Raw genomic sequence first — 22,856 nt, 5'->3', positions numbered from 1 at the left:
AAGAGCCTTGCATGTCTAGAAGTTGGTGGAGTAGTTTTCCCACCGGTCGGTTAAGACTTGTCGAGCTTAGTAGCTCAGCCTTGCTTGTGGCATCTCTTTCAGGTGAAGTTGAAGCTCCTGAGTGTGCTGCTGTTGGCACTTGGCCTCCCCAGTTTCCTCCTGGGTGGACGGTTGAGTGGGATCCCTCCTCGGACGGTGAGGAGAGGGATCAGTGATGTCCTGATCAGCCTTATCAGGGACATCCGACCCGATGCTAGCTTCCGCTATTCTATTAATCTTTCCGCTGCTTTTGTACCTTGTCAAAAATCTGATTTTCGAACCAGTGTTGTAATAAAATTGGTACTTGTCCAAGTGGATGATCTGTTGTATTCTCTGAAACCACTCACCTTCGTGTGAGCTATGCTAACTCGATCCTGTATAGTGGTTTTATCGGATGAAATCCAACGGATCATCGAGTTAACTTGATTAAAGCATATGATCACATGATAGACGACTTAAATGTGCTTTAGTTAAGTTAATCCGAGGTGTTCCGCCACAGCAGAGCATGCTTTAACTGCCATGAGCCAGGGCATTTCATTGCTAACTGCCCATATGCTAACAAGCCAGCAGCGTCGGCCTTCTCCAACTCAGTAGTTGGACCAAGGGCAGCATTGTCAGGAGCCAACCGTGTGCCAGTCCGCAGCAACAACAACCCCAGCAACAACAACAGCCAGCAAATGAGGCTGCCTCAGCAGTCATTTGGACAAGCCCGCGTCAACCACATCAGTGCACAAGAGGCTCGCGAATCTCAGGGCGTGGTACTCGGTGAGTTTCTAGTCAGCTTAGTCTTGGCAACAATACTTTTTAATTCTGGGGCGTCACATTCTTTCATATCCTCAAGCTTTGTGGAAGAGCACAATATACCTACAGTACTACTAAAGTTACCCCTATTAACCTGAACTCCTGGACCTGACATTTGGTGTCAACTAAGTTGTTCCCGGGTAAGGATCAATTTAAGCGGGGGTAGAATTCTTAGCAGATCTAGTAGTACTTAAGTCTAAGGGGATAGATGTAATTCTCGGAATGGATTGGTTAAGCCTGTATGATGGTCATATAGGGTGTGCGGATAAGGTAGTACACTTGACCAATCGGGATGGTGTGCAAGTGACCTGTCACACTCGAGGAAGTGGACCAGACCCCATGGTTTTTAGCATGGAGACCAAGGCCATAGAAGAGGTCCCGGTAGTGAGTGAATATCCTGATGTCTTTCCTGAAGAACTACCTGGAATGCCCCCAGACAGGGATATAGAGTTCGTAATCGACCTTGTTCTTGGAACCTCTCCTATAGCCAAGAGACCCTATAGGATGGCAGCATCTGAGTTGGCAGAACTGAAGAAACAGTTGGGGGAATTACAGCAGAGTGGTTTTATCAGGCCTAGCTCATCCATGGGAAGCCCCAGTACTCTTTGTCAAGAAGAAAAAGATGGAAGCATGAGGATGTGCGTGGATTATCGCGCACTTAATGAGGTCACTATCAAGAATAAATATCCTCTCCCTAGAATAGATGATTTGTTTGACCAGCTGAAGGGGAGCCAAGTATTTCTCCAAGATAGATTTGAGGTCAGGATACCATCAGCTCAAGATTAAGGAAAGAGACATTCCGAAGACGGCCTTTGTCACCCGTTATGGTCAATTTGAGTTCACTGTGATGTCTTTAGGATTGACCAATGCACCTGCTTACTTCATGAATCTCATGAACAAGGTGTTTATGGACGAGTTGGATAAGTTTGTCGTAGTCTTTATCGATGACATACTTATTTACTCCAAAAGTGTCCAAGAGCATGAGCAGCATATACGGGTGGTGTTAGAAAAATTGAGAGCCCACCGACTCTATGCTAAATTCAGCAAGTGTGAATTTTGGCTTGAGAAAGTGGCATTCCTTGGTCATATCCTGACCGCGGAAGGGGTAGCAGTTGATCGGGAGAAAGTTGAGGCTGCCTCCAACTGGCAGCAACCCACCAATGTCAGTGAAATCAGAAACTTTCTTGGTTTAGCTGGGTACTATAGGAGATTTATTGAAGAGTTTTCCAAGATAGCCCGACCCATGACGGAGCTGCTCAGGAAGGATAAGAAGTTCACCTGGACAGAATCCTGTGAGAGAAGCTTCAAAGAGTTGAAGAAGAGGTTGACAACGGCCCCGGTGTTAACCTTGCCGGATATTCAGCGGGACTTCGTGTTGGAGGTATGCCCTAGAGGCAATCATAGAGATGATGATATTCTTTTTGCATCCATGATTTATATTGTGTTCCTTGAATATCCATTAAAGGCTACTTGAATTGATTTGCAATTATGTGAATTGTGTGTGAAACTCTTTACTTGTATGGTTATTCTAAAGTTGTCCCTAGTCGGAGTTCATGTGAGGACACACATGAATATTAGACTAGCACATGTATTAGTTGATGACTATGTTTCACAAGTCATGGATATGGAGATGTTGAACTAATAATGTGGGCACATGTGGAGACATGTGCTAGGACTGACCCAACACGAGAAGTAGTTCTCTCTTTAAACAACATATACGCTTTGTCCTTAGACCTGAGATTGTCGCATGTATTCAGGATGTGGATCGACTTACTTAGGGGCTATCAAACGCTATGCCGTAACAGGGTAGTTATAAAGGTAGCTTTCGGGTTTGTCAAGAAGCATGCTATGAGACATGGTCAATCAAGATGGAATTTGCCCCTCTCTGATTGAGAGTGATATCTCTGGACCCCTCGAGTGATCGGATCCGAAAATGCATGGCCATGCTACGTACGGTTAAGAGTTAACCTACAAAGGGATTCCGAATCACAGGATCGAGAAAGAGCGGTCGGCTTGAAGCTAGACCAAATATCGTGAGGCAAAGGGAATATCATGTATATAATGTTGTGATGGTTCGTCTGATATGATCTTCGTGTGCATATAGGAGTTGGCACGTCTTGCTAGAGGCCGCTACTGACTATTGGGCCGAGTAGGAGTACTCGGGCCATGTCTATACGTATCCGAACCCATAGGGTCACACACTTAAAGGGCTGGAAGCCCAATTCGGATGTGATCCGAGTTGGATTAGGTTTAGAAGTACTAATGGGCCTCGAACCCAGAGGCCCGTTAGGAACCTCTATAAATAGAGGGGTGGGGGCGCCCTAGGGTTTACACCTTTTTGGCGAAACACATCTGCCGCGCCTCCCACGCCCTCGCCTGTTGCAACTCACGGATCTAGCATTCCGGCTTGCGACGCTTCCTCCCTGCACGTGTGGATACCTTGGAGGTGTTGCGCCTGCAGCACTTGGACGAGCTGCCGACGAGCCACGACGAGCCGCCGACGAGCCGACGACGAGCCGCTGCATGAGGGCGATCTTGCTGCACGTGGACGAGCTACTGAGGAGCTGCTGGACATCGACGTGATCGACTACGTACGACTACGCTGATCGACTTCGCTGCATCGACGTGAATCTACATCTTCCGCACCAATGCGTCGAGTGGTAATCCCGTGATCCTTATACGGCAGTTTTTTCCTGGTTTATGCGGTAGAAAATTTTGATTTGCGCTAGTGTAGCCTACCTCGTATCCCAACACTTCATCATCTATTGTGATACATCCCGACAAGGTTTAGGATGTGTCCTCATGCAAGATGGGAAGGTAGTGGCATATGCCTCCCGCCAACTCAAGCCTCATGAGCAGAACTACCCAACCCATGACTTAGAGTTTGCAGCCGTAGTGCATGCCCTCAAGATCTAGAGGCATTATCTGATTGGGAATAAATGTGAGATTTACACCAACCATAATAGCTTAAAGTATATCTTCACCCAACCAGATTTGAACATAAGGCAAAGAAGGTGGTTAGAATTAGTGAAGGACTACAACTTGAAAATCCACTACCACCCCGGCAAAGCTAATGTTGTAGCTGATGCCTTAAGCAGGAAATCCTATGGACAGCTCGGACCCAAGGATACCCGTTTGCAAGAAGAAATGGCCCGGTTAAATGTACACATTATTCCTCAGAATACCAGCCGCAAGCTAAGTGTCCAGCCCACCTTGGAGGATAAGATCCGAGAAGCCCAAGGTTCAGATCAAGACCTAGTGAGAATCCGCAAGCAAACTGGAGAGAATAAAGCCCCAGATTTCAGAGTGGACAACAAAGAAACCTTGTGGTACAAGAACAGAATTTGTATCCCCAAGGAAGGTGAATTCCAGCAAACCATCATGGATGAAGCCCATAACTCGGCGTACTCCATCCATCCCGGGTCCACCAAAATGTATATGGACTTAAAGCAGAAATACTAGTGGAAGTGGATGAAGGCGAACATAGCTCAGTTCGTCGCCCATTATGATACTTGCCAAAGGGTCAAGGCCGAACACCAGAAGCCCGCGGGCTTACTGCAACCATTACCTATCCTAGTTTGGAAATGGGATGAGATCGGTATGGATTTTGTAGTAGGCTTGCCCAGAACTCAGAAAGGCAATGACTCCATATGGGTAATAGTGGACCGACTCACTAAAGTTGCTCACTATCTACCCGTACGGACCACTTATGGTAGAGAAAGGCTAGCTCGGCTCTATGTGGACAATATAGTGAAGCTGCATGGTGTGCCTAGTAGAATTGTTTCGGATAGAGGGACGCAATTTACCTCTAGGTTCTGGAGAAGTCTGCATAAGGCCATGGGCACCAAATTGGATTTCAGTTTAGCCTATCACCCCCAGACCGATGGCCAGACAGAGAGAGTAAATCAAATTATGGAGGATATGTTGAGAGCATGTGTCCTTACCTATGACAAAGACTGGGAACAGAGGTTACCCTATGCAGAGTTCTCGTACAACAACAGCTATCAAACCAGTTTGGGCATGTCACCATTTGAGGCTCTCTACGGAAGAAAGTGTAGAACCCCTTTGATGTAGTCAGAAGTGGGAGAACGCGCGCTAGTCGGACCTGCCTTTATAAAGGAGGCAGAAGATCGAGTGGCTGAGATTAGAGAGAAGTTGAAAGCAGCACAATCCAGACAGAAAAGCTACTCAGACAAGAGGAGACGAGAATTGAGTTTCAATGAAGGAGATTTTGTCTACCTCAAGGTCTTCCCGATTCGGGGTACTCGAAGGTTTCAAGTACAAGGGAAACTAGCCCCTCGGCATATTGGACCATACCAGGTGTTAAAGAGAGTTGGAGATATAGCATACCGTATCCAACTGCCCGAAGAAATGTCAGATATCATCCGGTATTTCACGTCTCTCAGCTAAGAAAATGCTTAAGAGTATCGGAGGAGCAAGTACCGGTGGATACAATAGATTTGCAAAAGGACCTTCGGTATCAAGAAGTACCTATCAAGATTCTGGACACCGTCACCAGGAGGACAAGGAATTCAGTAGTCCGGATTTGCAGAGTCCAATGGAGTAGACATGGTGAAGAAGAAGCTACTTGGGAACGCGAGGACGCGTTAAAGAAGGAATTTCCCCATCTCTTCAGGATTCAGCCAAATCTCGAGGATGAGATTCAATTTAAGTGGGGTAGGTTTGTAACATCTGCAAAAATCACTAACTTAAATCACCCGCTAAAAATTGTTTTCAAAATCTTGTTACCATTGAGCTCTCGAAAATCCAAAATCTTTCCTACGATTTCGCCGTCCCGGCACCCAAAGTCGAAAGCCATCATTTTATCCTCTCCCGTAAATTTCGCCGCGTGCCGATCGACAGACCGCCGCGCGTGCTCCGACCGCGTGCCGCAATCACCGCCGGCTCTTCCTTCCTTTTTCTCTTTTTCCCTATCATTTTCCCTTTTCTTCTTCTTCTTATGTTTCTTTCTTTCTTCTTCTTTCTTCTTCCTTCTTCCTTATTCTTCCTTCCTCCTCCTCCCTTCTTCCTCCTTTCCTGGCTGCGCACGCCAAGCCACCTCCTGGCTGCCCCCCCCCCCCCCAGCGCCATTACTCCCCGGTCTTCCTCTGGCGCCCAGGCGCCGGCGCTGCCTGCCGCGACTGGGGCTCGCCGGCCCGGCCCCGCCTCCGACCCCTGTGGCGGATCCACTTCGGATTAGCTTGATTAAACAGAGTTAAGCCGCCTAACATGCGACACCCATGCCTAAGCCAAGTTAACACGAAGTGCCGTCAGATTTCATCCGATTAACCACTTGAACAGGATCGAGTTAGCAAACTCACACGAAGGTGAGTGGTTCCAGAGAATACAACAAGTCCACCGAGTTGAACAACTCAACCATTTAGTTCGGCCAGAAAAACAAATCATCAGAGTTTTACAAGGTTTCAAAAGAAAACAACAGAAGGTAAAACAGCAAGCGGAACCTAAACGCAGGGGTCGGACGTCCTCGGTGAGGCCAGCCAAGACATCAGTGATCCCTTTCCTCGCCGTCCGAGGAGGGATCCCACTCGACCGTCCAACCCGGAGGGAGCTGGGGCGGTCAAGTGCCAACGGAAGAAGGCTCGGGAGCAGCAACTTCACCTGAAAAGAAAGGCCACAACAAGGCCGAGCTACTAAGCTCAACAAGACTTAACCGACCGGGGGTAACTACTTCACCACTTCTAGACATGCAAGGCTCTTTGGCTGAGGGGTTTGTTTGCCAAGAAGCACTAAGTAGATCCCTACTTTCAAGTTTTAGCTCCGGTTCTAAGTTCATTATCCGGTCTAAGTTTTGCAACCTATTCTAAGCAATCATAGAACCAACCAAAGGTATATATATAACATCATCAAGACCATGTCATCATTATATTTCTTTCTTACTCAGGGTAGCATAGCGATCAAGCAGTTTCAAATTGTGAGAGGCAGACGAATCGATTCGAGTTCTTTAACCATGCATGGTGAACCTAACCTCACGACATCCGCGCACCATGGAGGTCGCTTCCTGTGTCGGCCTTCCCCATCAATCCCCTAACCCGTGTCGGTCCCATTTCCTTTGGTGCAAGGTTCCACAGACCCGGCCTCTGCCGTTCTGTGACCACGCTTGCCACCACGTGCGACAGCTAGCAGGGGAAACTCCGTTCCAAGAACAATGGGGTGACCGCTCACGTCTAGGTTCAATCCGGTACTAGGCTTCCTCATTCCATACTAAGTATGAGGTTAGTACTTTCAAACACTTGATCACGAACACCACCACTGTCGGGCCTTAGCAAGTTTCATAGACAGACGGGGCGATCAACCGACCACCAAAGAGTTACCCAAACCATGCCCCGTCCATCGTCCTTACAGTTGTAACAGGAGGAAGACAACCAACTCCTACAACTCGCGAGTGACAGGAAATCACTCGACTTTTACCTCTTCCTATTTAAGCAAAGCATCTACTCGGTCCAACAGCTAGTGTTCAGATCAAGGGAGCTATGTTATGCATCTATGGTTCCAAACAACTCCTATACGTAAATGCACAAGCAAGATGCAGAAGGCATCACTGTTGGAGGTATGCCCTAGAGGCAATCATAGAGATGATGATATTCCATTTGTATCCATGATTTGTATATTGTGTTCATTGAATATCCATTAAAGGCTACTTGAATTGATTTGCAATTATGTGAATTGTATGTGAAACTCTTTACTTGTATGGTTATTCTAAAGTTGTCCCTAGTCGGTGTTCATGTGAGGACACACATGAATATTAGACTAGCACATGTATTAGTTGATGACTATGTTTCACAAGTCATGGACATGGAGATGTTGAACTAATAATGTGGACACATGTGGAGACATGTGTTAGGACTGACCCAACACGAGAAGTAGTTCTCTCTTTAAACAACATATACGCTTTGTCCTTAGACCTGAGATTGTCGCATGTATTCTAGATGTGGATTGACCTACTTAGGGGCTATCAAACGCTGCACCGTAACAGGGTAGTTATAAAGGTAGCTTTCGGGTTTGTCAAGAAGCATGCTATGAGACATGGTCAATCAAGATGGGATTTGCCCCTCTCTGATTGAGAGTGATATCTCTGGGCCCCTCGAGTGATTGGATCCGAAAATGCATGGCCATGCTACGTACGGTTAAGAGTTAACCTACAAAGGGATTCCGAATCACAGGATCGAGAAAGAGCGATCGGCTTGAAGCTAGACCAAATATCGTGAGGCAAAGGGAATAGCATGTATATTATGTTGTGATGGTTCGTCTGATATGATCTTCGTATGCGTATAGGAGTTGGCACGTCTTGCTAGAGGCCGCTACCGACTATTGGGCCGAGTAAGAGTACTCGGGCCATGTCTATACGTATCCGAACCCATAGGGTCACACACTTAAGGGGCTGGAAGCCCAATTCGGATCTGATCCGAGTTGGATTAGGTTTAGGAGTACTAATGGGCCTCGGATCCAGAGGCCCATTAGGAACCCCTATAAATAGAGGGGTGGGGGCGCCCTAGGGTTTCACACATTTTGGCTGAACACACTTGCCGCGCCTCCCACGCCCTCGCCTGTTGCAACTCGCGGATCTAGCAATCCGGCTTGCGACGCTTCCTCCCTGCACGTGTGGATACCTTGGAGGTGTTGCGCCTGCAGCACTTGGACGAGCCATCGACGAGCCGCGGCACCGGAGGCGATCTTGCTGTGCACGTGGACGAGCTGCTGAGGAGCCGCTGGACGTGATCGACTACGTACGACTACGTTGTTCGACTACGTACGACTACGTGATCGTCTTCACTGCACCGACGCATATCTACATCTTCCGCACCAGTAGTGCGTCGAGTGGTAATCCCGTGATCCTTATACGGCAGTTCTTCCTGGTTATACGCGGTAGAAATTTTGATTTGCGCTAGCGTAGCCTACCTCGTATCCCAACAATCACAAGTTTGGAAAACAAACATAGGGTTTGCATGCAACCGGGGCTTGCCTTCAAGCGAGAAAGGAGGAAGCTGCTCTTCTGCTTGGGCGGCTTCGGCTTCTGGGGGCAGGAGCTCGGCTACACCGTCGTCTTCTGGTGCCAGGTGCAGCTCGTAGTAGCCGTCGACGAGACGCAGCTCTACACGAATGCAATGCAAGAGTTAGCATTTAGACGGTTATTTCAACAGCCACACTTGCAAGTCTGAGCCCAGAAACTTGCGACAAGTTACAGGAGGGTGGGGAGGTTCAAAGTGTTGGAGGTATGCCCTAGAGGCAATCATAGAGATGATGATATTCCATTTGTATCCATGATTTGAATATTGTGTTCATTGAATATCCATTAAAGGCTACTTGAATTGATTTGCAATTATGTGAATTGTATGTGAAACTCTTTACTTGTATGGTTATTCTAAAGTTGTCCCTAGTCGGAGTTCATGTGAGGACACACATGAATATTAGACTAGCACATGTATTAGTTGATGACTATGTTTCACAAGTCATGGACATGGAGATGTTGAACTAAAAATGTGGACACATGTGGAGACATGTGTTAGGACTGACCCAACACGAGAAGTAGTTCTCTCTTTAAACAACATATACGCTTTGTCCTTAGACCTGAGATTGTCGCATGTATTCTAGATGTGGATCGACCTACTTAGGGGCTATCAAACGCTACGCCGTAACAGGGTAGTTATAAAGGTAGCTTTCGGGTTTGTCAAGAAGCATGCTATGAGACATGGTCAATCAAGATGGGATTTGCCCCTCTCTGATTGAGAGTGATATCTCTGGGCCCCTCGAGTGATCGGATCCGAAAATGCATGGCCATGCTACGTACGGTTAAGAGTTAACCTACAAAGGGATTCCGAATCACAGGATCGAGAAAGAGCGGTCAGCTTGAAGCTAGACCAAATATCGTGAGGCAAAGGGAATAGCATGTATATTATGTTGTGATGGTTCGTCTGATATGATCTTCGTATGCGTATAGGAGTTGGCACGTCTTGCTAGAGGCCGCTACCGACTATTGGGCCGAGTAGGAGTACTCGGGCCATGTCTATACGTATCCGAACCCATAGGGTCGCACACTTAAGGGGCTGGAAGCCCAATTCGGATTTGATCCGAGTTGGATTAGGTTTAGGAGTACTAATGGGCCTCGGATCCAGAGGCCCATCAGGAATCCCTATAAATAGAGGGGTGGGGGCGCCCTAGGGTTTCACACCTTTTGGCTGAACACTCTTGCCGCGCCTCCCACGCCCTCGCCTGTTGCAACTCGCGGATCTAGCAATCCGGCTTGCGACGCTTCCTCCCTGCACGTGTGGATACCTTGGAGGTGTTGCGCCTGCAGCACTTGGACGAGCCGCCGACGAGCCGCCGACGAGCCACGACGAGCCGACGACGAGCCGCGGCACCGGAGGCGATCTTGCTGTGCACGTGGACGAGCTGCTGAGGAGCTGCTGGACGTGATCGACTACGTACGACTACGTTGATCGACTACGTACGACTACGTGATCGTCTTCACTGCACCGACGCATATCTACATCTTCCGCACCAGTAGTGCGTCGAGTGGTAATCCCGTGATCCTTATACGGCAGCTCTTCCTGGTTATACGCGGTAGAAAATTTTGTTTAGCGCTAGCGTAGCCTACCTCGTATCCCGACAGTGGTATCAAGAGCCGTAGCTGCTTAGTTTTGGATTCGGGATGTGTGCATATGGAGATATGCGAGTTCTCTGTTTGATCTATGTCCGGATTTCGTACCCTTGCTGCAATGGTAGTGTAACGACATACTCCTACCGGTCGGTTTCCGCCATCGGAGTTAAGTGATACACGTAAATCCAGTTGCAGTGAGGGAAGATCAATATGATTGGTCAAATCGAGATCCAGGGTCATACGCCAGGCGCATTAGATGTGCAATAGTAGATAGGATCTACTGCCGGGGTCGGGATTTTGCCGTATGCGTATGCTTCGGTAAATCAGCCGTAACTTTTCGGTACGATCTCGGATCGAGGCGATTTCTATACGAAAATTGATCTACAGAAAAAGTTACACGTGAATTTCAACCGCTTTGCCGTTTTCGGCGAAATTAGATTTGCCAAATTCGGCTTGGAAGATAGAGTTTCGGGCCTCCGAAGTTTGGAACGTTAGGACGCCTAACTCTATTTTGCAGGATGTATGTATGCATGTATCTTGTGATCAGTATGGCCCCCTTGTGTATGTGATGCATGTGTGTAACTAATTCGTGACCTGCGTGTCGCGCGTACGGCAACACGGCAGGAGCCATATGTGTTGTCACTTTATTGTAATTAATGGTCTGCGTACCAATCTGTGATGATCCAAGCAACTATGTAATCTTCATTACTAGATTCTTTACTAGCTATTAGGCGTAATAGCATGGTCTAGTTCTTGGAGGACTCATCACCAGGAGGATGGCGCACATGGAACATGGAGATGGAGATCACCATGGTGAACAGGTTCAATGGAGATGGAGATCACCATAAGAAAAACGGGCCATACTGTGTCACAACTGTGTGAATGCTATTCTGTTTATGTTTTACTTTCTGCATGCTGTGATGTTAGAAGTAGAACGATCCCTCACAAAGTTTAAGTTAGTATGCCCTCCCAACTAAAACTTGCACCGTCCCATGTCTTGTACAATTAGTGGTGGGTCTATGAAATTAGGGTGCCACTAGTTTTCCTTGACTAGACGGGTCTGTGTCGGACACTTACACGCATAAGGGTTGGTTTGCTTAACGAGGTCATCTTAACGGTTAAGGACCTTGGGGCATAAAGGTTGGGCGCCGAGACATAGAGATGTCACCCAACAACAGGAGTCATATGTGATATGATTAGCAAAAGTTGCTTACCGATCTACCTCGTTTGCTAGCGGTGATGCTAAAGCTCACTAGTGGACTTGTTAGTTGTGGATCCTGAATCACTAAGTTTCAATAGAGGGATATTGATTTTAGTGGGAGTAGATTCTGTTAAAATAGTTTAATGTAATTTGCTCTATCATGGATACGTTTGTCTTAGTGTATTTTGCATTACTTTTGTTGTAGATTAAATGGCACCTAGCAACACCACCACATCGTTTGCTTTGCGTTCGGTCCTTGAGAAGGACAAGTTGAATGGAACAAACTACTCGGATTGGATCCGCAACCTGAGAATTGTTCTCAGGGCTGAGAAAAAGGAAGATGTTCTAGACAACCCACTACCAGAAGAACCTGCTGAGGATGCACCCGCTGCTGCTAAGAATGCTTACAAGAAAGCATGTGATGCTAACCTTGAAGTAAGCTGCCTTATGCTTGCTTGCATGGAACCCGAGCTGCAGATGCAGTTCGAAACAAACCATGAGGCGCACGATATGATCGTGGCGCTTAGAGACATGTTCCAAACACAGGCCAGGACTGAAAGGTTCAATGTGTCTAAGGCCTTTGTTGAGAGCAAGCTAGCAGAAGGCGCAGCAGTAGGACCACACGTAATCAAGATGGTTGGTTACACTCAACGGTTGGAGAAGCTAGGCTTCCCACTGGGCCAAGAGTTGGCCACTGATTTCATTCTTTCATCTCTTCCGGCTAGCTATGGGAACTTCATCTCGAACTACCATATGCATGGGACGGAGAAGGGTTTGAATGAGCTGTGTGGCATGCTTAAAACAGCAGAGGCTGACATAAAGAAAAGCGCTAGTACCAGCCATGTGATGGCGATACAGAACAAGCCCAGCTTTAAGAAGAAGGGCAATTCTTGGAAGAAGAAGGGCAAGGCTGGAACGTCCAAGCCAAACCCACCGCCCAAGGTTAAAGCTGGACCTGGACCTGCTCCAGACAAAGAGTGCTTTTACTGTCATGAACTTGGTCACTGGAAGAGAAACTGCAAGCAGTACCTAGCTTCGTTGAAGAACGGCGGAAGTAAGAGTACTTCTACCTCAGGTACGCTTGTTGTTAATGTTATAGACAACATATTTCTCGCTGATACAGTTATTAATTCTTGGGTATTTGATACCGGATCGGTTGCTCATATTTGCAATTCGATGCAGGGAATGATAAGAAGTAGAAGCGTGGAAAGAGGAGAAGTTGATTTCCGCGTGGGCAATAATGCAAGAGTTGCTGCTTTGACCGTCGGGACGATGCAACTCCACCTCCCGTCAGGATTTATTATGGAGTTGAATAATTGTTATTTTGTTCCTAGTTTAAGTCGAAACATTTTGTCTCCTTCATGTTTGATGAGGGATGGTTATTCATTTGCGAGTGAAAACAATGGTTGTGTGATCTCTAAGAATAATATGTTTATGGCTTTTGCACCCATTGTGAATGGATTGTTTGTTTTAAATCTTGATGGTTCACCTGTCTGTAATGTAAGTGCTAAAAGGCCTCGGCCTAATGATTTGAGTCCTACCTACTTGTGGCATTGTCGTTTGGGTCATATAAGTGAAAAGCGCATGAAGAAGCTTCATTCTGATGGACTTCTAACTTCGTTTGATTTTGAATCATACGAGACATGTGAGGCTTGCTTGCTAGGCAAGATGACCAAGACGCCTTTCACAGGATTTCCTGAGAGAGCAGTAGACTTGTTGGAACTCGTACATAGTGATGTATGCGGACCAATGAGCACGACGGCTAGAGGAGGATTCCAATACTTCATAACTTTCACTGATGATTTTAGTAGATATGGCTATGTCTACTTGATGAGGCACAAGTCTGAGACCTTTGAAAAGTTCAAGGAATTTCAGAATGAAGTTGAAAATCAGCGTGGCAAGAAAATTAAGGCCTTACGATCTGATCGTGGAGGCGAGTATTTGAGCCACGAGTTTAGCAATCATCTAAAGAGTTGCGGAATTGTTCCACAACTTACGCCGCCTGGAACACCTCAGAGAAACGGTGTGTCCGAGCGACGTAATCGAACTTTGTTAGACATGGTTCGATCAATGATGAGCCAGTCGGACCTACCGTTGTCATTTTGGGGATACGCTCTAGAAACAGCAGCTTTCACACTTAATAGGGTACCATCTAAATCCGTAGTTAAGACACCATATGAGATGTGGACTGGAAAGGTTCCTAGTTTGTCTTTTCTAAAGATTTGGGGATGTGAAGTGTTTGTCAAGCGACTTCAGTCGGACAAGATCACACCCAAGTCGGATAAGTGCATTTTCGTGGGATATCCAAAGGAAACTTTGGGATATTATTTCTACAACCGATCAGAAGGCAAAGTGTTTGTCGCTCGGAACGGGGTTTTCCTAGAGAAAGAGTTTCTCAAAGGAGAAAAGAGTGGAAAGACAGTGCATCTTGAAGAAGTTCAAGATGAGCCAATCGGGCAAGAATCAATGAGTGATGCTAACGTAGCAGAACAAGTTGAGATACCCATGGCAAGAGAAGCACCGCCACAACCACGAAGGTCGGCAAGGCTCCGCGAAATGCGGGAAATATTATTGTTGGACAATGATGAGCCTGCGACATATGCAGAAGCAATGATGGACCCAGACTCCGAAAAATGGCAGAGTGCCATGCAATCCGAAATAGAGTCCATGGGAGACAATCAAGTTTGGAACTTGGTTGACCCGCCTGATGGTGTTAAAGCCATAGAGTGCAAGTGGATCTATAAGAAGAAGAAGGACATGGATGGAAATGTTCACATCTACAAAGCACGACTTGTCGCAAAAGGTTTTCGACAAGTTCAAGGAGTTGACTACGACGAGACCTTCTCGCCCGTAGTGATGCTTAAGTCCATTCGGATTATTCTAGCTATAGCTGCATATTTCGATTATGAGATATGGCAGATGGATGTCAAGACAGCTTTCCTGAATGGAAACCTAGCTGAGGACGTGTATATGATACAGCCCGAGGGTTTTGTCGATCCGAAAAATGCTGGAAAGGTATGCAAGCTTCAGAGATCCATTTATGGATTGAAGCAAGCATCTAGGAGTTGGAACATTCGTTTTGATGAAGTGGTCAAAGGGTTTGACTTCACCAAAAACGAAGAAGAGTCTTGTGTTTACAAGAAGGTTAGTGGGAGCTCTGTAGTATTTCTAATCTTATATGTGGATGACATATTACTGATTGGAAATAACATTCCTATGCTTGAGTCCGTAAAGACTTCACTGAAAAATAGTTTTTCGATGAAGGACTTAGGGGAAGCGGCATATATTCTGGGTATTAAGATCTATAGAGATAGATCGAGAAGGCTTATAGGTTTGAGCCAAGATACTTATATTGACAAAGTGTTGAAGCGGTTCAGCATGGAAGAGGCAAAGAAAGGGTTCTTGCCTATGTCACATGGCATACATCTCAGCAAGACTCAGTGTCCTTCGACTGCTGATGAGCGGGATCGCATGAGTAGAGTGCCATATGCCTCGGCTATTGGATCTATCATGTATGCAATGATAAGTACTCGCCCAGATGTTTCATATGCGCTAAGTATGACAAGCAGACACCAATCTGATCCAGGTGAGAGTCACTGGACAGCGGTGAAAAACATTCTTAAGTACTTGAGAAGGACTAAAGATATGTTCCTCGTCTATGGAGGTCAGGAGGAGCTCGTTGTAACAGGTTACACCGATGCTAGTTTCCAAACCGACAGAGATGATTCAAAGTCGCAATCAGGATTTGTGTTCACGCTAAATGGTGGTGCTGTTAGTTGGAAGAGTTCCAAGCAGGAGACGGTGGCCGATTCTACGACAGAAGCCGAGTACATCGCGGCTTCGGAAGCCGCGAAGGAAGGTGTTTGGATAAGGAATTTCCTCATTGAGCTTGGTGTGTTCCCAAATGCGTCCAGCCCATTGAATCTCTACTGTGATAACAATGGGGCAATTGCGCAAGCAAAGGAGCCAAGGAACCACCAGAAGAACAAACACGTAATGCGGCGATTTCATCTCATTCGAGACTTCGTTAACCGGGGTGAGATCAAGATATGCAAAATACACACGGATCTGAACATTTCTGATCCGTTGACAAAACCACTCCCGCAGGCTAAGCATGATGCGCATGTAAGAGCTATGGGTATTAGGTACCTTCTAGATTGACTCTAGTGCAAGTGGGAGACTGTTGGAGGTATGCCCTAGAGGCAATCATAGAGATGATGATATTCCATTTGTATCCATGATTTGAATATTGTGTTCATTGAATATCCATTAAAGGCTACTTGAATTGATTTGCAATTATGTGAATTGTATGTGAAACTCTTTACTTGTATGGTTATTCTAAAGTTGTCCCTAGTCGGAGTTCATGTGAGGACACACATGAATATTAGACTAGCACATGTATTAGTTGATGACTATGTTTCACAAGTCATGGACATGGAGATGTTGAACTAAAAATGTGGACACATGTGGAGACATGTGTTAGGACTGACCCAACACGAGAAGTAGTTCTCTCTTTAAACAACATATACGCTTTGTCCTTAGACCTGAGATTGTCGCATGTATTCTAGATGTGGATCGACCTACTTAGGGGCTATCAAACGCTACGCCGTAACAGGGTAGTTATAAAGGTAGCTTTCGGGTTTGTCAAGAAGCATGCTATGAGACATGGTCAATCAAGATGGGATTTGCCCCTCTCTGATTGAGAGTGATATCTCTGGGCCCCTCGAGTGATCGGATCCGAAAATGCATGGCCATGCTACGTACGGTTAAGAGTTAACCTACAAAGGGATTCCGAATCACAGGATCGAGAAAGAGCGGTCAGCTTGAAGCTAGACCAAATATCGTGAGGCAAAGGGAATAGCATGTATATTATGTTGTGATGGTTCGTCTGATATGATCTTCGTATGCGTATAGGAGTTGGCACGTCTTGCTAGAGGCCGCTACCGACTATTGGGCCGAGTAGGAGTACTCGGGCCATGTCTATACGTATCCGAACCCATAGGGTCGCACACTTAAGGGGCTGGAAGCCCAATTCGGATTTGATCCGAGTTGGATTAGGTTTAGGAGTACTAATGGGCCTCGGATCCAGAGGCCCATCAGGAATCCCTATAAATAGAGGGGTGGGGGCGCCCTAGGGTTTCACACCTTTTGGCTGAACACTCTTGCCGCGCCTCCCACGCCCTCGCCTGTTGCAACTCGCGGATCTAGCAATCCGGCTTGCGACGCTTCCTCCCTGCACGTGTGGATACCTTGGAGGTGTTGCGCCTGCAGCACTTGGACGAGCCGCCGACGAGCCGCCGACGAGCCACGACGAGCCGACGACGAGCCGCGGCACCGGAGGCGATCTTGCTGTGCACGTGGACGAGCTGCTGAGGAGCTGCTGGACGTGATCGACTACGTACGACTACGTTGATCGACTACGTACGACTACGTGATCGTCTTCACTGCACCGACGCATATCTACATCTTCCGCACCAGTAGTGCGTCGAGTGGTAATCCCGTGATCCTTATACGGCAGCTCTTCCTGGTTATACGCGGTAGAAAATTTTGTTTAGCGCTAGCGTAGCCTACCTCGTATCCCGACACAAAGGAGTTGGTGGAGATCAAGAGGTAAGGGTCGGAGGAAAGGAACTTATGATCTGACCCTTAATCTAGAGGATTTGGTGTGCTAGGGGTCCTCAGACTCAACGCTGAAAGATCCCCAAGTTTATACATACACCCTCGGTTCGAAGAAAAAGGATACAGCCGAGTCCTCGGGCGAGGCGAAAAAAGGGTCGGCGGAACAGACAGGGTCGGGCGAGACGGAACCGGGGTCGGGCGGATAAGAGGGGTCAGGCGAAGCGGACAAGGGTCGGACGAACAGAAGGGTCGAACGAGGCGGAAAAGGGATCGGACGAATAGAAGGGTCGGACGAGGCGGAAAAAGGGTCGGACGAACAGAAGGGTCGGACGAGGCGGAAAGAGGGGTCAGCAGCTTACCTTCTTCTTACAAGGAAAGCTTGGGGTCGGGAAGGAGCAGGTCTGGGCGGAGGAACTGGAACACTAAGACTTGCAGCGGAGATGTCCAGCGGTGCTCCGGCGGCGGCGGTGCTTCTTGTGGATCACAAGTAAGCTCTTACGCAGCACGGAGGAGCAAGCGGCGGGGTGGATTGGGGGAAAGCGGTGTGGAGCGGAGAGGAGAGTTCCTCAGGGACTTAGTGTGGTGGCGCTGTGAGCTCGAACAGGGAGCAAGAGAAATGGCAGCTAGGGCAAGGGGAACTCCGGCGGGGCTTGCGCATTCCCTTTTATAGCGGCGCGGGAGTGAGAAGAGGAGCGGCACAAAGGCTGGGGAAGAAGCAATGGAGTGCTCTGCCCGGGCGGCGATTGAGCGACGAGGGCGGTGGAGCAGGACTTCGGGGATGACGCCGGCGGTCATTGGGCTCTGGCGTCAGGGCGGCTCAGGCGCGGGTTTGCCGGTGGTTGAGATTTAGCGGAGGCGAGCGTCGTCATGCGGTGGAGCTGATGGAAGTGACCGGGAAAACGGCACTAGGATCGAGGGCGCACAGGTGAGAAGACAGGCGGCCGTGGGCGCGCGGGCGAGCGCGGAGCAACAGATTGTCGGGCGGCTTCTGACAGGGCGGGAAAAGGAGCTGTCGCTGTCGTGGTCAGGGTTGGCGGAGGAGGAATCGTCGTGTAGCGAAGACCGGGCGGCACGACTGTGGCGAGGTGACGGAAAAGACGGGCGACATCGGGCTCTGCGGCCGGGATCTGGCGATGTGATGATGGGCGCGGGCGGCGAGGTGCTGCAGAAAGGTTGCAGAGGGGCTTCCGCTGCGATTGGGGAGGAGGGCGCGAGAATCTATTTGGTCGCGGGCCGAAGACGAGGCGGAACGGCGGACGTCGGAGGAGTTGAGCCACGCGGCGGGAGAACTCTGAAGCGGGCATGCAACTCGAGTGCGCCTGTCGCGGGGGATCTGGGAGAAAAGATCTTGTGGGCCCACCGGTCAGATTGAAGGGAGGTGTTGAGGAAGACTTAGAAGAATCCGGCGGGTGAGTTGGGGTCGGCGGGGTCGGAACTGGAGGCCAGCGGAGAGGGGTCGGGTCTCAGGGGTCGGGACCGGACTGGAGGTTGATCACTTAGGCTTGGAAAACTAAGACAGGTGATCAGGGGCTCGGATTAAGATTAACTCGGAAGATTTCGGGGTCGGTCGTCACAGCCTACCCCTCTTAAAAAGAATCTCGTCCCGAGATTCAGGTGTAAGAGTAAGGTGTACCGTTCTTACCTCCTTGACGAGACAAAAAACCTGGGAAGTGCTTGTTCAAATACTCGTCTGTTTCCCATGTTGCTTCATCCTCCGTGTGGTTCCTCCAGAGGATCTTGTACATTCTAACCATTTGGCGCCGGATATGCCTCTCCTTCTGGTCAAGAACTCTGTCCGGGTACTCAGCGTAGGTTAGGTCGGGCTCTATCTAAAGCTGTTCTTGCTCTAAGATCTCGGTTGGAACTTGGACACATTTCTTCAGTTGAGACACATGGAAGACATCATGTATGGCCGATAGCTGTTCTGGGAGTTGGATCCAGTAAGCAACGGGTCCACAGATCTCCACAATCTCATAAGGGCCAATGTAGCGGGGAGCCAACTTTCCTTTCACTCCAAACCATTGCACTCCCTTGGTCGGGGAGACTCGAAGATACACATGATCACCAATGTCAAACTGTAGGGGCCTTCTTTGCCTGTCGGAATAACTCTTTTGTCGAGATTGGGCAGCCTTGAGATTTGCTTGAATTACCCTTACGTGCTCTTCTGCTTCTACCACTAAGTTAGGGCCATAGATCTGTCTTTCTCCAGTTTGTGACCAATTCAAAGGTGTCCGACATCTCCGGCCATATAAGGCTTCAAATGGTGCCATCTTCAAACTGGCCTGGTAGCTATTGTTGTAGGAGAACTCCGCCAAGGGCAAGCACTTGTCCTAATTCTTGTCATAGTGGATGACACAAGTTCTTAACATGTCTTCAAGGATTTGATTGACTCTTTTGGTTTGGCCATCGGTTTGAGGATGATAGGTTGAGCTACGGATGAGCTTGGTGCCCATGGATGCTTGTAGCTGTTCCCAAAAGCGTGCCACAAACTGAATTCCTCGATCAGAGATGATGGTCTTAGGTACACCGTGTAGGGAAACTATGCGGTCGAGGTACAACTCTGCATACTGTTTGACTGTGTGGGTGGTGCGGACAGGAAGGAAGTGGGCAGACTTGGTCAGGCGGTCCACTATAACCTAGATGGAGTCATGTCGCTGTGATGTAAGGGGTAGTCCAACTATGAAGTCCATGCTGATGTCTTCCCATTTCCAAGAGGGAATAGGTAGGGGCTGCAGGGTACCTGCTACCTTTAGATGGCTGGCTTTGACACGTTGACAAGTGTCACATTCTGAAACATACCGGGCAATTTCCGGCTTCATTCCACTCCACCAAAAGGGTTGACGGAGATCATGGTACATCTTATTGCTGCCAGGATGGATTGAGAACTTGGAGAGATGAGCTTCATCTAGGATCTGCTTCTTAAGGTTGGGGTCGGCTGGTACAACCAGTCGGTTTCCATAATATACCTTCCCAGTCTCATCCTGTCGGAATTGCTTATACCCTTCATCCTTCAATGAAATCTTCAGTTTGATTCGTCTCACTTCCGCATCCTCTAGCTGTGCTGACCTTATCTAGTCCTTCAAAACAGACTCAAGAGCTATGTGGCCGAGGGTTCCATGGGGAACAATTTCCAGACTAAGTTTTCCCATCTCGTGACACAAAGTCTTGGTGAAGGTTGTTGCCAACAAGCAGTTGTAATAGGGCTTGCGGCTAAGAGCATCGGCCACCACATTGGCCTTGCGGGGGTGATAGTGTACTTCCAAATCATAGTCTTTTATCAACTCTAACCATCTCCTTTGGCGCATGTTGAGGTCGGCTTGAGTGAAGATGTACTTGAGGCTCTTGTGGTTGCTGTAGATGTTGCAGTGGGTGCCCATCAGGTAGTGTCTCCATATCTTTAAGGCATGAATCACTGCTGCCAACTCAAGATCATGGGTCGGGTAGTTCAGCTCATGAGGTCGTAACGCCCGTGAGGCATAGGCAATGACTCGGTTGTCTTGCATAAGAACACACCCAAGTCCAGTGCTAGAGGCGTCACAGTACACGTCAAACGGCCTAGAGGGGTCGCGTTGGGCCAAAACTGGGGCGGTGGTCAGCAAGTACTTCAGGGTCTTGAAGGCTTCGTCACACTTATCGTTCCACACGAATCTGACCTCCTTCTTCAGCAGTTCTATCATCGGCTTAGCTATCTTGGAGAAATCCGGTATGAAACGCCGATAGTAGACTGCCAGTCCAAGGAAACTTCTGATCTGGTGCACTGAGGCAGGAGGCTTCCAGTCCATGACTTCCTGTACCTTGCTGGGGTCGACGGCTATGCCATCCTTGGAGATAGTGTGTCCCAAAAACTTGACACTATCTAACCAGAACTCACACTTGGAGAACTTGGCATAGAGTTGATGATCTCTCAGCCGCTGGAGAACTACGTGAAGATGGTTGGCATGTTCTTCTTCGCTCTTCGAGTACACGAGGATATCATCAATGAACACCACTACAAACTTGTCCAACTCGGGCATGAACACCGAGTTCATGAGGTACATGAAATAGGCGGGTGCATTGGTGAGTCCAAAAGACATGACCAGGTACTCGTAGAGTCCATATCTTGTGGAGAAGGCTGTTTTGGGGATGTCGCATGGTCGGATCTTGATTTGGTGATAACCTGAACGAAGATCGATCTTGGAGAACACTTTTGCTCTAGCTAACTGATCAAACAAGACATCAATGCGTGGCAGTGGGTACTTGTTCTTGATAGTCACCGCATTGAGGGGTCGGTAGTCCACACACATGCATAGGCTCCATCCTTCTTCTTCACAAACAGGGCGGGGCAACCCCAAGGTGATGTGCTGGGTCGGATGAAGCCTTTTTCCAACAGATCATGCAACTGGGTCTTCAACTCAGCCAATTCAGCAGGCGGCATCCGATAGGGTCTCTTGGATATCGGAGCGGTGCCGGGGATCAAATCTATGGAAAACTCCACATTTCTATCAGGTGGCATGCCAGGCAAGTCTTCTGGGAACACGTTAGGGTACTCACAGACAACAGGGAGGCTTTCTAGTCGGGCTTCCGATAGAGGGTGCGCACAAGGGAGTGCGGACTTAGGATGTTTCAAGGATAGGGTAGAACTGCCATGAAAGGGTGAGTTGATGTGGTGAGTTCGGGCAGCTGTATCTAGAACCACTTGGTGTCTGGTCATCCAATCCATCCCGAGGATGATATCTATTCCTTCCAGGTTAAGGATGATAAGATTCTCCTTAAAAAGAGTTTGGCCTAGCTGGAGAGGTACAAGAGTAACGATCTGATTCGAGGCTATCTTTCCTCCCGGAGTGGCGATCACATAGGATTCTTTAGTGTGACCGACATCCAGCTCACATCTTTCTCTAGTCTTACTCCCGATGAAGCTATGAGAGGCTCCCGAATCAAACAACACAACAACAGCTTGATTTAAGACAAGGAAAGTACCCGTCATCACTAGCGCACCTTCGGGGAGTTCGGTCAAGCATGTGTAGTTGAGCCATCCTTGTCGAACTTACACCTTGGACCTTCTTCCTCTGTTCACCATGGGGTTCTGGCTAGGCTGCTGATTTCTGCTCCTGGGGCAGTCTTTAGCAAAATGCCCTTCATTGCCGCAGGTGAAGCAGCGGTTACCAGTTGCAGGGCGCGGTGGGGGTGGTGGGGTCGGCCAGGGCGCCTGTGGTTGGAAGCCGGGAAAACGGGGCGCTGCTGCTGGTGGGGGTCGGGCAATCCACCTTCCCGACTGCTGGGGTCGGCTGGGCGCTTGTGGAGGAACCATCCTGAACCTTCGAGTTGGCTGGCTCGGAAATGCCACGGAGGCCTTCCTCTTCTGGTCGGCTTTGAGAACCTGCATGCAATCCTCTTGAGATATGGCCAGGTTGACCAACTCGTTGTAGGTATCCACCTTGATGGGGTTCAACCTCTCTCTGAGCTCCAAACTCAGTCCTCGGTGGAATCTGTCCCACTTCTTCTCGTCTGTGTCCGCATGATAGCCGGCATAACGGCACAAGTCATTGAAAGCCTGGGCGTAGTGCAGGACATCTCGGGTCCCCTGGGTAAGAGCCAGGAACT

At 48.4% G+C, this 22,856-nt stretch overlaps 1 pseudogene; it reads left to right on the top strand.

The window, feature by feature from the left end:
- Window positions 1–2,083: 2,083 nt before the first annotated feature.
- LOC117853715 (2-methyl-6-phytyl-1,4-hydroquinone methyltransferase 2, chloroplastic-like) overlaps window positions 2,084–22,856 on the top strand; it is a 32,462-nt pseudogene continuing 11,689 nt past the window's right edge.

The sequence above is a fragment of the Setaria viridis genome, chromosome 4 (genome assembly GCF_005286985.2).
Source record: "Setaria viridis chromosome 4, Setaria_viridis_v4.0, whole genome shotgun sequence".
NCBI lineage: Eukaryota > Viridiplantae > Streptophyta > Magnoliopsida > Poales > Poaceae > Setaria > Setaria viridis.
The sequence above is the reverse complement of the archived record's forward strand: the minus strand, read 5'-3'. Positions and strand labels throughout refer to the sequence as shown.